At 41.2% G+C, this 15,513-nt stretch overlaps 1 protein-coding gene across 3 annotated transcripts in view; it reads right to left on the bottom strand.

Annotated features, from left to right (window-relative positions):
- Positions 1 to 15,513, bottom strand: part of LOC144767615 (putative methyltransferase DDB_G0268948) — a 460,480-nt gene that overhangs the window by 397,570 nt on the left and 47,397 nt on the right. Inside the window, exon 2 of one of the 3 annotated variants that reach the window (XM_078651017.1) lies at positions 12,856 to 12,927. The exons of the other annotated variants lie outside the window; for them this stretch is intronic. The gene's annotated coding sequence lies outside the window, so the exon portion shown is untranslated. The remainder of the gene's footprint in view (positions 1 to 12,855; positions 12,928 to 15,513) is intronic. 3 annotated transcript variants of the gene reach the window in all.

The raw sequence follows: 15,513 nt of genomic DNA, 5'->3' as shown, positions 1-15,513 counted from the left end.
AATACAGGACCAATGAATTAAGCATTATATTTATCTATTCCCATCAAGAATTCTGTGGCTAAAAACGATCAAATAAGTAAAGCGATTTAACAGAAGCACAAATATTTACTGAGGTGGCCTGATGAGAAGAACCTCGAATAGATGAGTGAGGTTGAATTAATTCCCACGTGCTTTAAAATGTATGCACATGACATATTCATAAGTCTGTAATATGCTACTGCAATAATAACCAGATTATACTCCCTCTATATCATTATATGAGCCCACATAACTCAATTACCGAAACCAATGAATAATGGAATGTCTAATGCCTGCAAGTACTATGTTTCCTAGACTTTAAATAACTGTTAGTTTAAAACTGTGCTTCTGTGGAAGAAAAAGTGTTTAATAATATATATATATATGATGTTTTTGCCTCTACTTGTATTTTTCTTTTATTAAATTGAACCTTGTCCTGATGAAGGTGTTATAACAAAGAAACGTATTTTATTGTTCTCTATGTGGATTGTCAAATTTTTTAACTTTACTGTATGGCATTGTTTTTTGATATCAAATAACATATTTGATGTAATAAATTGTTTAATTTTTTAATATTGTTTCTATTTTGATGTTTATTTTGTACATTCATTGATTATGTGGTTGCTACTCAATTGGGATCTTGAGTTATGAGGGGTGACATATAATAGAACTTTCAATTTTTGAAAAACCCAGGGACCCCCTTCAGTTTTTTAAGATTATTATTGACATTGAATTACTATAAGTGTATTCTGAAAGGAATGTTGTTGTTTAGTTTGTTCTCTTCTTAGAAGTGTTAATTAGGGTTTAATTGGTAACCAACCGCTCCTTGCCTAGTCGCACCAACATTACTATTACTTCTCATACCTCTTGTTACTGTGTGCAGAGCGCCCTTTGCTATTTCTACACCTGGTTACCAAATATGTTTATCTACCTTAACTTAAGAGGGACTGTGTAAAGTATTTGTGCAATACTTCAACAATAGCACAGTGAAAACACCACAAAACGACTCCACACCTGTTTAGAAAAATAACTTATAATATTATGAGTAAAACAAGATGAAAATGAAGAAAAATCCAATAAGTAAAAATCAACATGTGAATTTTTACAGAATATACTGCTTTGTAGATGTAAGCGATGTGTCGGCTCCGAGCTGCATACCGTTAAGGGAACATCAAGAATCAAGATGCGAAGGGCACCAGGGCATTGTGACCTCGGCTGAAGGGGATGTGAGCAGTGTGAAGAATTGGGTCGGTGCTGAGCCACACACAGCTAGAGATGCATCAGAAACAGCAGGAGATGCATTTCACTGATGGTGATGCAGAGTCCGCTGTCCATGCAGCAGCTGCAATGCTTCGGCATTGAGGGTAATGCACTAGTTCTGATCAGAGAAACTTTGTCAATGCTTGGAATTTCACAGATACAGCACTTTTAATTCACTTCCAAGGACCCAGGGCTTCGCTGGCCCTACTTGGCAGAGCAGGACTCACAGCAGACAAATTACAGGTGCAGTTTGCAAATATTCTAACATAAAGTTAGCATGAGATTCCATTCACTTAAAGTTCTTTTTCAGATTGAGGTTCAAATGGAATAGGAATATTTTATTTGCATAGTTAATTAAAACCATTGTGGTACAAAATCAGAATATAAAAACATTAAATCTACATACTTGATAAAACCAGCGTAACGTGATCACAGTTTCTCAGTTCATTTTAAAACACAAAAATGCATCCTATTAAATTACCCCTTTTAAATAGGCACAGTTTTGTTTTATAATGTGGTCTAAAAGCTTTTAGGATTCAAGCTATGGCATTTTCTTTTCCAGTGCCTTCATGCTTCTTGTTAAATTGGCCTTGGCAATAGATACAGTTTTGATTTATAGTGCTGTCTAAAAACATTTAGGTTTCAGTTTTTGGCATTTTCTTTTCCACTGCCTTCATAAATTTCACAAAGCTACAGTTCAATTGTGGGTCCTGAGATGCTAAACAGGCAAGAACTGCATTCCTTCGTGTGCGTATCCCTCGTCGATTAAAGTGGTGTTTCAACAGATGTTTTCGTTCATCCAACAGTTTGTCACAGGAGCAAAGCAAGTGCAACATATCCTCTTGCACTAAGCCACATAACCGGCAGAGGGAGCCTGCTTTGTCTTTTAGCCAGTGTGGGAAGTGTCGAATGCAGGGTAGCAGACCCTGCCTATACCTTAAGAAACACATTTTAGCGGTTTTAGCGTAACCCAAACCAAAGTAGCTCTGTGGAGCTTGTGTTGAGAAAGAGTTCAGGGTCATCAAGCCATGTGTTCTTTTTGAGAGGGCTGCCTTGTCTTCAACCCACGATAGCTGTTTAATTGTTTTCTTGACGCTAAATTTCTGTACATAATCTGCTTGGGGAACATCGGTGTCTGAGAAGCATTAATAATGATTGCTCCAGGCTGTGTTTAGTATATAAATCTATAACAGATGTGTAATGTGTTAAGACTGATGTGTTAGGTCTAACTTTTGTCCGTGCACTCGCTGTTCATTTTTTATGCATTAGGTAGGATATATTTTTATGAAATGTCAATCGAATCCTCCCCTGTTTTTTAATTGTGTACTTATTTGCTGTGTTTTTAATTTGAGAAGATTTTGTATCAGGCTTAATAAATTGTGCTTTACATTTTTTTCTTTATTGGTTACATAATTTTCCTTTGTACTTGGTGGCTCTATCAAGATTTAAAAATGTGGTGAATGGGGCGTGAACCATATGAATGAGTAGTATGGTTATGTGAAGTCTGCATGTGCGTATTGGTTCCCAAGGGATTTCTTGTTCTTTTACTGTATCAGTGCCCTAATCCCTTTTGGTGCTAATGGGGCCCCTCTTTTCTACTGCACATAATTGTTTTCTTCACCAGATTTTTGAGCATTGTATGATTTGTTGAGGTATCCCAAAGCTGCTTTAAGCCCGTATTTGCCAGGCTGCTTTTCAGGTACTTGGCTGCTGGTGAGGAAGGGTGTTGCTCTAGCTCTGTCCATAGATACTCATTTAGAGTTCCTTGTTTGGATTTCCTTACTTTGTCCCAGACAGTAATATAGGCCCCCTGTCTTGCCAGGAGCTGTTGTTGAATACCGAACTCTAGCCTTTTTTGTGCTGGGGAGGTTCGTTTGGGCAGGCTAAAAGTAATTCTGTATGCAGCTATAATTGTATTGTCGAGGGTCTTTGCATCTCTGCCTCTCTGTACCTCACTCCCATCGGTAATTGTTGGCTGAAGTTTAGCACAAATTACTTGTACTAGAGGTAGAAAAGAGGGCCCACAGAGTTTGCTGTTTAGTGTTTTTAAAGAGATTGACAGAGCAAGCCCTTTACCTCTGATGCTCGTTCTCTGTGCAGAAAACTGTCCACTATTGTCGATCTTTACTCCTAGGTATTTGTACGCTGACGTATCATCAATTTGTGTGTTGTTTCAGTACCACAACGTCGATTTTCTCTTGTTCTTACTAATGGTCATTGGCTGGGTTTTCTCCAAATTTATAGTCAGTTCGTTTGCTTCAGAATAGCCATGTGTTGTATTCACAAGGTGTTGCAGCCCTACCTTTGTGTGGCTTATTAGGACTATATCGTCTGCGTATAGAAGACACGGTAATTGGAGCCCTCCCAGCTTAGGAGCATGAGAATTGCAGCTGTTTAGGATTGGTACACGGTCACCTAAAAACAGATTGAATAGTGTGGGAGCCAAGACGCAGCCCTGTTTGAGGCCTTTGTTGGTCGGTATGCGCCTTGACAGAAGTGATCCTTCCCCCACCTTTATCTGAACCCAGGTCTCTGTATGAAGGTTAATCAGCAGATCCAACAGAGGCCTCGGAATCCCTCAACCATTCAATTTAGACCATAAAATGTTCCGATTTATATGGTCAAAGGCAGCCTTGTAGTCTATAAAACAGAAGTGGATAGGCATTTTGTTTGATTCAGCCTTATCTATTAACATACCAATAGTTAGAATATTGGTCGTTGTACCAAGTGATTTGGCGAAGCCTGTCTGGTTGATCAGAATTAGGGATTTCTCTGTGGCCCATGGCTGCAGTTCCTCCAACAGTATACCTGAAAAAAACTTTGCCTCGTTGTCAGTTAGGGCCACCAGTCGGGAATTTTGTGGGAGAGCCTTGTCCCCTGCCTTAAAAATTGAAGAGATGATAAAGCCCTTCCAGGAACCTGGCAGGCTATTGAAGTGTCTGACTTTAAAAAAAAGGGGTTCGAGTGCTACTGCCCAACCGTTTGCATCTTGTTTGTAAAGAATGGGCGGGATTCCATTCTGTCCTGGGGCTCCCTCACTACTTCCTTTCTTGATTTGGCGCTTGATGATGCTTTGTAAACTTGACAGTTCGTCATTTAAAATTGGATTCTGACCATCTTGGATGCTGTTGCACTTTTGGGGTGGCTGTGCTTTATATCCTGTAAGATTATCCATCACATGATCCGGAATTAACCCCAGGTTGTTATCCATAACCTGATTAAAGTGATTTGCAAGATAGCTTGCCCATGTTTCTTCTGTGATGTTGGATGAAACTCCATCATGCATCGGTCTTATGAAGGAGTTTATGGTTTTCCAAAATTTTGCCCCATCGTTCCGTTTGGTGTCAGAATGTAGTCTTGCCCACATGTTATCCTCCACAGATCTATTGGCTTCCCATTTAAATTTTTTCAGTGTTGCTTTTAGTTTCCGTAAGTGATCGTGCTACCCTATATCCATGGGTTTCTGCTGAAGTTCTCCCATCATGTGATGAATTGATTTTTTGTACCCCTAATTTTCCCTTTGTGTTCCATGCTGCCACGGCCCAGTTTGACATATGTCTTAGGTCTTGTAGCGTAGATGGACATAGTTTTTGTAAATTGTTCCAATTTTGCAATTTCACTGGATCCGGAACGGGCCCAGAAGTGCTGTTTTGCACTTTCTATTAAGGTTTCATCAGTTGCTGCCGAGTATTTGATTTTTTTTTAAAGTTAATGGTATAGACCGACTCTTTTGTTGCTGCGGATAGCTCAAATTTAGGTTTCACAATTTTCAGGGCGATTTCTTGAGGACAGTGGTCACTGTCTGTTTTTTTACCTATCCGGAAAGAGGTTGTATATTGGAAAAAAGGTAATGAAATAAAAGTGTAATCCAGTATAGTACTGACTCTTGTTGAGTGAAATGTTGTGGCTGGGGGGCTGTCTCCAGCAAACCTTCCATTTAATGCTCTGTTGTTAAAATGTTCCAGTTCTTCCAATATCTGATTTCCTAGTTTTGTTTGTTTGGATACTTGTGGCTTCCCTTGTGGTGGAATATACCAAATTGAATTTTGAGTTAGGATCTCATCATCTGACGTGATTCCCATGAGGTTGAGGTTAAAGTCCCCGGTGAGCACGAGATTTGTTGTTGGTCTTTCCCTTATGCACTCCTCCAGGAAGTTACATAATTCTTTGGCTGCCTTTGTTTTCTTTTTAGGATGGACATAGGCGTTGATCAAGGTAAAGTCAGTTTCAACATTTCCTGGTTTTAAGTGCGCCAAAGGAAAGTTTACTGCCAATGACGCTAAAGAAGATGGTCCAACTTCTTTTACCCTTAGGGTACTTGTGGCTGAGACATAAGTTACTAGGCCACCTTGGAGGTGCCCAAATTTGGCTGCCCTTTTTAACCAGTGAAGAAACGCAAATATCCCTGAAGATGTGGGGGGTCTACTAGTCATGTCTCTTGTAGTGCCACAATATCAAAAGATCTTATGTAGTCTACAAACTCTGAGTGAGATATTTTAGTGGCTAGACCGTTGATATTCCACGAACATATACGTAGTAGATTATGCTTGCTCTCTCTTGAATTTGGGCCGGTTTGTCATTTGTTGTTGTGTATTGTTCTAGCAAACCATCTTAGATCTGACAATCCAGTTGATGATGACTTAACGTCTCCAATCCGTAGAGTAATGCCGGTATGTTGGTCATTGCTTGTTCCACATATCCCTGCTGCTCCTCTGAGAACCGAAATTCTGGGGCTTTTTGCAGTGTCCTGATCCTCCGCCGTTACCACCTGAATTAGTATTTCCGGGTATCTTGGCTTTATGTATGGGATTATTGTTATCCCCCAATTTTTAAATATCTCTGAGACCAGATCAAAAGTTTTCACTTCTTCCAGAGAGTGGATGTGAGATAACAGCCGTAGGATGTTGCCTCTATTAAGTGTATCATGTCTTCCTTTCGAGATGTAGTCCGGTTTGAACCATGTGGCACCTGTCGCGTTCCTTTGTTCGTCTGTAATCCTGGTCCCTTTGTAAATTTGGCTTAATGATATAGGCTCAACTCCTCGTGTTACTGAGGTTTTTGCCTGATTGGTGTTAACTTCTTTCACGTCTCTTGTTACTTGACCGGGTATATGTTGATTTGATACAGACGGTTTAGCAAGTTGGTAGTTCTCTCCGAGCCATGGGTGGTAGCACATGGGTTCCGCGTTTTTTGCGGGTGCTGGTGTTTCTTCTTTCTGATCAGCCCATGTGTATACAGATGGAGTGACTTGAGTAATGGTAGACAGTTGACTGTCCATCGACCCTTTGCACTTTCCTAACTTTTTAGGCTCTGGGTTGTTCCCAGACCTGTTGCCCGGAATGTGTTCTTGTCTGATAGATTGAGTGGGAGTATAACAAGTCATCGTGCTACTCTTTTGTGGTCGATTCTGATCGGGTTCAGGAGATGCTTTACTGTCCCCAGAGGGTTGGAGGCATATAATTGGCCTATCTTGTAGTGGGGCTTCTAGATCTTTACGCATAGTATTTCCAAGTATATTCAAATTCTCGATTGTTTGCCCCTTTCTGTTGGTGATTTGAGTTGGTGCTATTACCTCTGCAGGAGTCCCTGCTGTGCTAGTGCCTCCCTTGAGTTGGAGTATGCTTTTTTCTGCAACAGGGGTTCTCCCAAAGAGATGCATAAATCCTTCACGGTAGAATGTGTTTTTTGTTTCCTGCCTTTAAGTTTTTTTGCTCGTCTTTGTTTAGCGTTTATTTTTTTGTCTGTGTTGACTTCTGCCAAGGCTTCGGGGAGTAGAGCACCTAACGTTCCAGTTTCACTGGCCTCTGTTCTTTTAGGCGTGTAAGATAGGATGTATTTTGTTTTGGAATGTCCTTGTTTATTAGTTTCCAGTGTTTCTGTGTTACTTGAGACTTCTGTTTCTTTTCCAAAAAAGCCATCAGAAGGTTGGGTTTGTAGACACTGTGGAGGCCTTTTAAGTTGTATCCACAGATCGCTCAGTATTGTTGGAAGTGTAGACAGTTTATCAATAATTGGGCAGCATCCACATCCGCCTCTGTCGCTCCTATTTACGTCTTGCGATTGATCAAGCTTATTTTGAAGAAGCGTATGTAATGTGCCCAGCTTCCCATCGATGGCAACCACAAATACAGCCAATGTGTCTAATAGCGTTAATTGATTGTCAATCTTGTCTGATTGGTAGTGAAGGGCCTCTAGCAGGAGTTGTATTGTTTTTAACAGGCTGGGCCAAGCGCTTTCGTGCTTTATATATTTTGGGGGTTCTTCTTGGCTTTCTGGAGTTGTTGTATCATTTTGAGCCCCCTTAGGCGCGCCCGACCCCTCCGCCTGTTGTTCCCGGATAAATTCATTTGTCTTGATCAGTGTATTTGCAGTCATCCCGCTTCTGCTCTTGTCTTGGGAGTATGCAGCAATGAGATCTTACCACTCTTCCTTTCCCAGGTATGAGGATATTTCTATCACCTCTGAAGAAGGAGTTGTTGGCCTATCTGCTTTGTCTATCTTTCTTCCAGACCTCAACGTTGTGTTATAGTCAATCCCTTGTACATTGTATGGTGTAGCTAGAGCTGCCAAAGAGAGTTCATTATCTTTCCGATGCTCCTTTGTGCTCACCTCCTTATTTTTGGTATCACTGGAGTGCTTTATTGCCTCTTGACTTCTTTGTTAACAGATCGTTAATGCGTTGGTTGCGATACACGTGCCGATACACGTGCTGATTGTGTTTTCCTCACAAAGTGGACTGCTGCTCCCAGCAGTGTCGCAGATGTCTGTTTGACTGTCTGCTAATTTGTCTACTGACAATTCTTTTGCATCGTTAGACCTGTGTACTTGGATTAGGTTGGTTTCTGTTACAACTTTTCTTCCAACCTTTTTTCCAGTGGTTCTGGTATCCTGGGCCTTCCAACTTTTGTTGTGCTGAGGGGTTGGTGTTATTTGCGGTAAGCTTCTAGCTGTTGGGCTTGGGCTTTCCTTGCTGTTATTGTCACTCTGTACGCGGATGAACTGCAATGGCTGGGATGGTTCGAGAGGTGACTGTAGGCCTGGCAATTCTTTGGTGTTTGAAAGTAAGGTGTTACCCGAGTTTTTTAAGAAGCAGAACTTTGTGTAGATTTTTGGCTGGAACACGGTTTGACAGTTTTTTGTTGTATTGTTCTTTTCTGTTTTTAATGTTTGCTCGCTTCTTGAGCTGTTTGTATCCTTATCTGATGTTATGTCAATTAGAGAGCAATCTCTCTGTATTGACGGCCTGGTTTTGGATGGTGGTTCGTCCCTGGTCCCATCAAGCGTCTTGGAGGTTCGTTTGTGTTTTTTTATGCCTCCTTTTACTCATAGGACCTCATCGGACGCGTCCTGACCTCATGCTGCACTAGGCAGGCCTTGGGTTGGCAAGATTTGAAGTTCCAGCAGACAGAAGGCGACCTTGATGTCCCACAGTACACACTCATGCGGTTTTGCCCCTTTGCCTTTGCCCCTTTGCCCTTGTCGTTCAGCTTCGTCTGTCGATGCTGCTCCTCAAAAAGAACCTCAGCAGCCACAGCAACCACTGTGTCCAAGGTCTGGTTCTAGTTCTAGTTCTTGCTCGGGGTGGATTTTTAGCGTATGAGCAGTGTTTGAGCAATGTTCTTCTCAATGCCTTTTGGTATTTTCTGGCGTTTTTTAGCGGCTCCGGCCGCAAGAGAAATGTTTGGCGGCTCTGGCCGCGTTTGAAAAAGTCTCAACGGTCTCAGCGGCTCCAGCCGCACCAGAAGCCGTCCGGCCGCAGGAGAAAATGCCCAGCTGCTCCAGCCACTAAAGGGACAGCCAGCGGCTCCGTCCGCACCGCACCGGAAGACAGCCAGCGGCTCCGGCCGCGCCAAGAAGAAGAGGTGCTCGAGAAGCACCCAGCGGCTCCGGCCGCGCCAACAACTGCATACCAGCCTGGCAGCTCCGGCTGCAGAGAAAATGCCCAGCTCCAAGAGCAGTGCCTGGCGGCAGCTTCAGCTTCAGAGGCCCCAGCTCAATCGCAGTTCAATCGCAGATCGAGTGTCTCCTCTGTGCGGCTGCGCACTGTGATTCACTCAGAGGTTCTTTTTCAGATTGAATAATTTAATCCATTCTTCATTGAGGCCTTTGGAGAGGATGAAAGGTCTATTCGCCACAGGTGTCTGCCCTAATGGTCTGGCAAAATCTTCATCTCAAATCTGAGAGAACAGAATCCCATGACCACTTTATGTTAGACTATTTGAAGGCAGGCACCATCCCCTTCAGTTTACAGGTGAGAAACATACCAGGTTTATTCATAGAAATAAAACAATTTCTGGAGAAGTGGCGATGTAGAGTGTGCAATGTAATTTGTTTTGTTTATTTATTTATGTACTTACCTCCATTCCGCCATATTCCATGGTTTACTACCCCCCACCCCGCCTCACCAACCCACAGCACTCCCTCCAGGAACAGCTACTGACAGAGAGGATATTACCAGGAACAGAAACTACCCCAGAAATATCTTCAAACCAAAAGTCAGCAGTATTGGAGAACCTAAATACCATCATGGTATTCAACTTATCATCCGAAACTATTGATACCAACACCAAGGCTCTCCTCACTAAAGGCCTGTCGTTTGTCCCCACTACCACTATAAATAAGTTTGAACTTACTAAAGAATTGTTCTCATTCTTTCGGAGAATAAGACTGAAAAAGTTCTTCTTGATGAGAGAAAAGAACATTGACCACAACTTATAAGGACTTAAAACACCATTAGATTTTATCCCCAGTTTAGACCAATTGGGACCGGAAGTGGAGATTTTGAGAAATCACTTATGTTAAAGTTCCATCAAGCTACTCTCTTTGTCCCCAGACCACTGTTCCACATGTCCAAAGAAGTGAAAGCGGCACTGAAAGAAATTAAATATAACAACAAGGTCACCAAACCCTGTGATAAGGGGGAAAGCATTGTGAAATGTGACGCAGAACAATATAACAACAAGACGAAAGAGATTTTGGGGTCTCAGAGGCATTATAAGAGGAATTGTCTAAAGCTTCCAACTATTAGTGAAACCATTTGATGTATTTGTTTCTCTCCCGGGAGCTGGAGCACTTTAGGCAGACTTGCATCACACACAAAAGAATTGTATGATAATGGATGGGTGTGTGAAATTTAACGTAGATTTTGTACAATATGGGTACTCTTCCAGTACAATATACTATTTCTAGACACATGTTAAATGTTTGTATGTGTGGTTAACAGTACAACACACATGCAGATTTGTAAACAGTTATAGAGAAGAAAACCTTTTTCCAATATTATGCCTGACTTGAAGAGGTGTACATTTGTGACATAAAGCCCTATCAATTTATTTCGTGGATAAGGGTATGTATTAAACTTATGGAAGGTTGCATGAGATTGCCTCTGGATAACCCATTCTATATCCTATTGATGCAAAATAGCACAAAAAATGTGCATAGCACAAATTTGCATTGTGTTATAGCTATGTTCCAATGCACGTAAATCCCAGTTCTAAACATCAATGCTGTGAGCATGCCTCCTTGATGCTATAGCGTAGGTCTAATATTATAGGAGAACACACAGATTTACCCTTGACTACCCTTTGATAATAATGACTGTTATACCTGACAGCCTCACAGTGGTTTTCTCCCAAAAGGTTGGCCTGCTTTCCTACAATTTTGCTCACTGTTTTAGTTGGCCTTCCAACTCTGCTCACTTTACAACTGCTAACAACTGCTAACCAGTGCTAAGGATTTGTGCATTCTCCGTAAAACATGGTTTTATTGTTACATATCTAATTGGTATATTTAATTTACTAGTAAATTACACTACATTTGCGCAATACCTGCAAATTAAATTCTACTAGTGGGTCAGCAGCACTGTCTGTCCCACCCACTTAAGTAGCACCTTAAAACATGCCCCTGGTCTTCCATTGCAGCTTGAATATCAAGGTCTGCATTCCTTGTTCTCCCTCCGCTGTTGCCTACTCCCCTTCTTTTCTGCAAGCGCCGGGACGCCCCTTGGCTGGGGCAGCCGCGCGCTATATAAGATCCCATAACATAACATAACATTTAAAATCCCTTACTAGGCCTTAATATCCATTTTTATTAAATATGTCACTCCTAAGGTAGGCCCTAGGTAGCCCATAGGGCAGGGTGCTGTGCAAATTAAATCCAGGACATATAATCATATGTTTTACATCTGCTGTTAGTAAAACAACTCTCTAATTCATTTTTCTCTACTATGAGGAATACCCCTTCATAAGATAATACTGGGGATTATGTGTTACATTTACTAACCTTTGATTCCTGATTGGATCGATTTAGTTTTACAATTTTGAAAATGTCACTCCTGGAAAGTTTGCATTTTCCTGCTCGTAGCCCTGTAAGCCTGCATCCTGTCTCTAATACATGTCTGAGGTGGGTGACAGCTGAACTTTCCGTCTAGAGAGCCACACAAAATAGGCAGTTAGGTGTGAATGATGGGCCTTCCACATCCTAATGGGCCAGCCTCGGCAGAATGAGAGAGATGTACGAGCTGGTCACAGTCTCACACTTACACCTTAATAGGCTGTGTACTGTACTCACACACAGGACTGCATGACCCCCTGTAGTGAGTCTGAATCCACAGCATGAAGGGAGGTCCTATCCACACTTCAAAGCCCCTCTTTGGAAGTCTCTCCCACTTCAAAGGCACCACTGCGTATGAGAACTAGAGTTCTGACACCACCAACTCAGTACACTTCTGGTCCTGTGGGTGCTCTGCTAGGAATAAGTACTGCTGTCCTGCTACAAGGCTACACTGTTCTGTACTGGTGCTCTGGAAGACCTGCTTTCTTGCTGTGCTAACCTGCTGGCTCCGTCCCTCCTTGCCTGGGTGAAAAGGCCTGGACCCACATCACTAGACCCCAGAACACAGAGTGACTCAAAGGGCATGTATGCATGCCTCCTGTTTTGAAGTCGCAGTGACACTGCCAGCCATCCCGCAACAACACATGGACTCTGCCGTCTTTGAGTCTTGCCCTGTCAAGTGGTGTCAATCCAGTCTTGGGCAATTGGAAATGGGTATAAAGTGCTGCAATGGACAAAATCCATGCATAGCACCATTGCACTGGTAAGAAACGGTGTATCTCCATTAACGCCAAAGCAACACCTGCGAGGATCAGAGACATCGTATTACAGGCAGTGCGATGCATTGCCATTTTATTTAAACATCACAGACTTTGCGTGGCTCAGAGAAGACGCGTCGCCTACACCTCAAGGATCAATTGTGACACATCACCTCCTCTGTTCCTCTCATTGCCCTCAATGTTGATGCAAACACAGTACTTTTCAGTGGGCCAAATCTAGTACTGGTATCTGAATCACACTCCATCACAGTATGCCTAAACCTTTGAATTTGAGATGGGCTCCCAAGCCCTGGTTGGCCCTTAAGCACAACAGTTCTATTAGTTCTTTAAATATTCATATCTTAAGTTTTACTTATTGTAATATTGCCATTTTGGTCTTGGTTTGTCAATTAAATTAAGCTCTGTAAGAGTAACCTATTTGTGATGCAATAAAATAGGTAAAAGAGAGCAAATATGTGGTCCTCACTGGAACTTGACATCCTTCAGAATATGTTGTGATGCATAAATGTATCAATCTTATCTTAGCCCGGAGGACGTTCTAAGTTAACAAAATGCATCGAATACAGAAATTGTAAAATATTCAGGCAAAAAGCAAGTTATTACCATGAATGCACAACGAATTGGGAATAGAGTTTTTTTCCATATAGAATCATTGGATCATCTTGAAATTTTGCTAGGTTTCATATAAGTACCCTGATATAGGCTCTGAAATGTTCCTATGTTTCATAGAAGTAACCATATATAGGCTCAGTTAGTAAATAAACCTTTCACCTATGGTTCCCCTGCCATTACACTACAAAGCGGTTCTTTGTATTTACCATTTACCTCGTTACAGTACTACTTAAATGACGTGGGGTTTTCTCTGAAAACTAGCCTCATTCTTTATCATGAGGATTCTTGGAATCTCAGCAGGACTACCATCTTTGGCATAATAACCATGTATAAGGGTCATTCCTTCCGTCATTCTAGTCCGACATGACAGAGCAAGGTAGATCCCTTCAGGGTACCACTATGGGTACATATACACCATATCTTTGCTGAGGCAAGAAGAGGAGAAAAAGGCCTTCCATTCTGACACACTGACACGAGACGCTGAGGTTCCTTCACACAGACACTCCAGCTTGCGGGGTGTCCATCTTGAGACTAAGATGAGGCCCCACAGTCTCTCACTTCAAGTAATGGGGTTGGCTTTATTCCACGGGAATTCTCGGCTCTACACCTACATACATGCTAGGTACTCATAGATACATCTAGTTAGGATTGCATTGTAGGGGTACATAGTTTATTGTCATGTATTTTCATACCTGCCAGTATTCATTGTTTTACTACCATGGTAGGAATCTACCATCCTTTTAATCTATTGGTGCTTACAATCATTTATATCTGTTTCTGTCTTATGGTTGTTTCAGCACACCTATTTTACATGAGAATAGCGCTGGTTCAACAAATGCTTATTGAAAAACGTCCCCACCATTTAATCTGTGTATTCCTCTGAGACGAAGTGAGCACAAGAGACTCAGCGATAGTACTGTACTGTTTCCATGATTCTGAGCGATCATGGTTATCACGTTCGATAGTGCCAGAAACTATTCACTCCTTTGAAAGAGGGGTGCAAAGATGCACTGTCGGCTAGCAGGACTACTGACTAACCTATGATGTGATGGTATCTGGAATCAGCCTGGATGCCAATCCCATAGATTCCGTGGTCTAAACGTGCTGATCCTATAGAGATATAAAGGAACTACACAACAATATGTTCTATTCTCATTGAGAAGATTTGAAACCGTGTCCATATTTGTTGTTCTCAACCTATTTTGTGAATAATTGCAAAGTACATAGGAGTTATACTTTACAATCGATGTGTGATCTTCAATTTTGCTATTGTAGTGGCTATTTCATAAAAAGTCATGCACACATACATATGGAGAAATGTTTTTTAACTATGTTGGTAACAATAGTGTTTGCAGTTTACCTTTAGTGCCTTGTTTAATATGTAAATGTGTTACTTTGCACAGTTGGCATCACTTTTGAGACACAAACACAGTGCTAAGATTAAATACGTCTGGGCCTGCATGTGTTCTGATGGTAGATACATGGAATGTAGGTTGTCTACATAAAACCACTACTGCATAACACAAAAGTTGATGTGCAGCGGTGGATAGGTCCTTCCTATAGGATAATGCTGAAGACCATGTAAAAAGGGGTGGCCTTCATTATGATACAGTCATTATCATGGACCACATCTACCACACTCTAACCACATAGACCACACAGAAACAAGCACAATACTTTTTGCTTTATCATTTAAAAAAACACAGTTAAGTAATTGTGGTTAGCATTTATGTTACACTTTAAGGTATACAAAATACGGCATTTTTAAAAATACTTCTATAATGCACTTGCCACTACATCCATGCAAACTATGCCCACACACTAAGAGCAGAGCATGTGACTTCACCTTTGAAGTAAAAGATCACTTTAAAACAAGTGATCTCACAAGTCACATTTCATATAACCGTAGTATTATGAACAACAGTACAAATGAGAAAGTATGAGTGTTCAGAGTTGACAGTTGGGAAGTGAAGTACTCTTATTTATTGCTTAAATTATAAGGAGGTCCTAAGTGTATCATTTGGGGTGTGAATTATGATTTCCATGGCTGGTTTATGAGCTGTAGTTTGCAAGGGCTTTAACACTCTGCACACTTTACCACTGCTAAAAAGTGCTAAAGTATTTTCGTCTTCAAACTTGCTAAATTTGGCCTACACCTAATTAGCAACTTTTAATTACCTGTAAACTCCTAATAAATGGTACTACATTCACAGAGGGCCTGTGCAATAAACACTACTACTTGTCCTGAAGCACACATTGTTTAACATGCTAAAAAGTAGTTTATATATATATATATTCACTGAAAAAACCATAGGTTATACACCATATATAGTTAGGAATTAGCATTTAAAAAACCTTATTTTACTCACACAAAACCATTGAAATTCCATATATAGTTAGTTGCACTAACTATATATCGCGCACCCGCAATCCACTGCTGATCATGTCACATATTACATCATTCATGACATGGTCAGTGACATCACTGATGACATCACTGATGACATCTCAA

The sequence above is a fragment of the Lissotriton helveticus genome, chromosome 7, assembly GCF_964261635.1.
Source record: "Lissotriton helveticus chromosome 7, aLisHel1.1, whole genome shotgun sequence".
NCBI classification, from domain to species: domain Eukaryota; kingdom Metazoa; phylum Chordata; class Amphibia; order Caudata; family Salamandridae; genus Lissotriton; species Lissotriton helveticus.
Note: the sequence above shows the minus strand (reverse complement) of the source record. Positions and strands in the feature narration are given on the sequence as shown.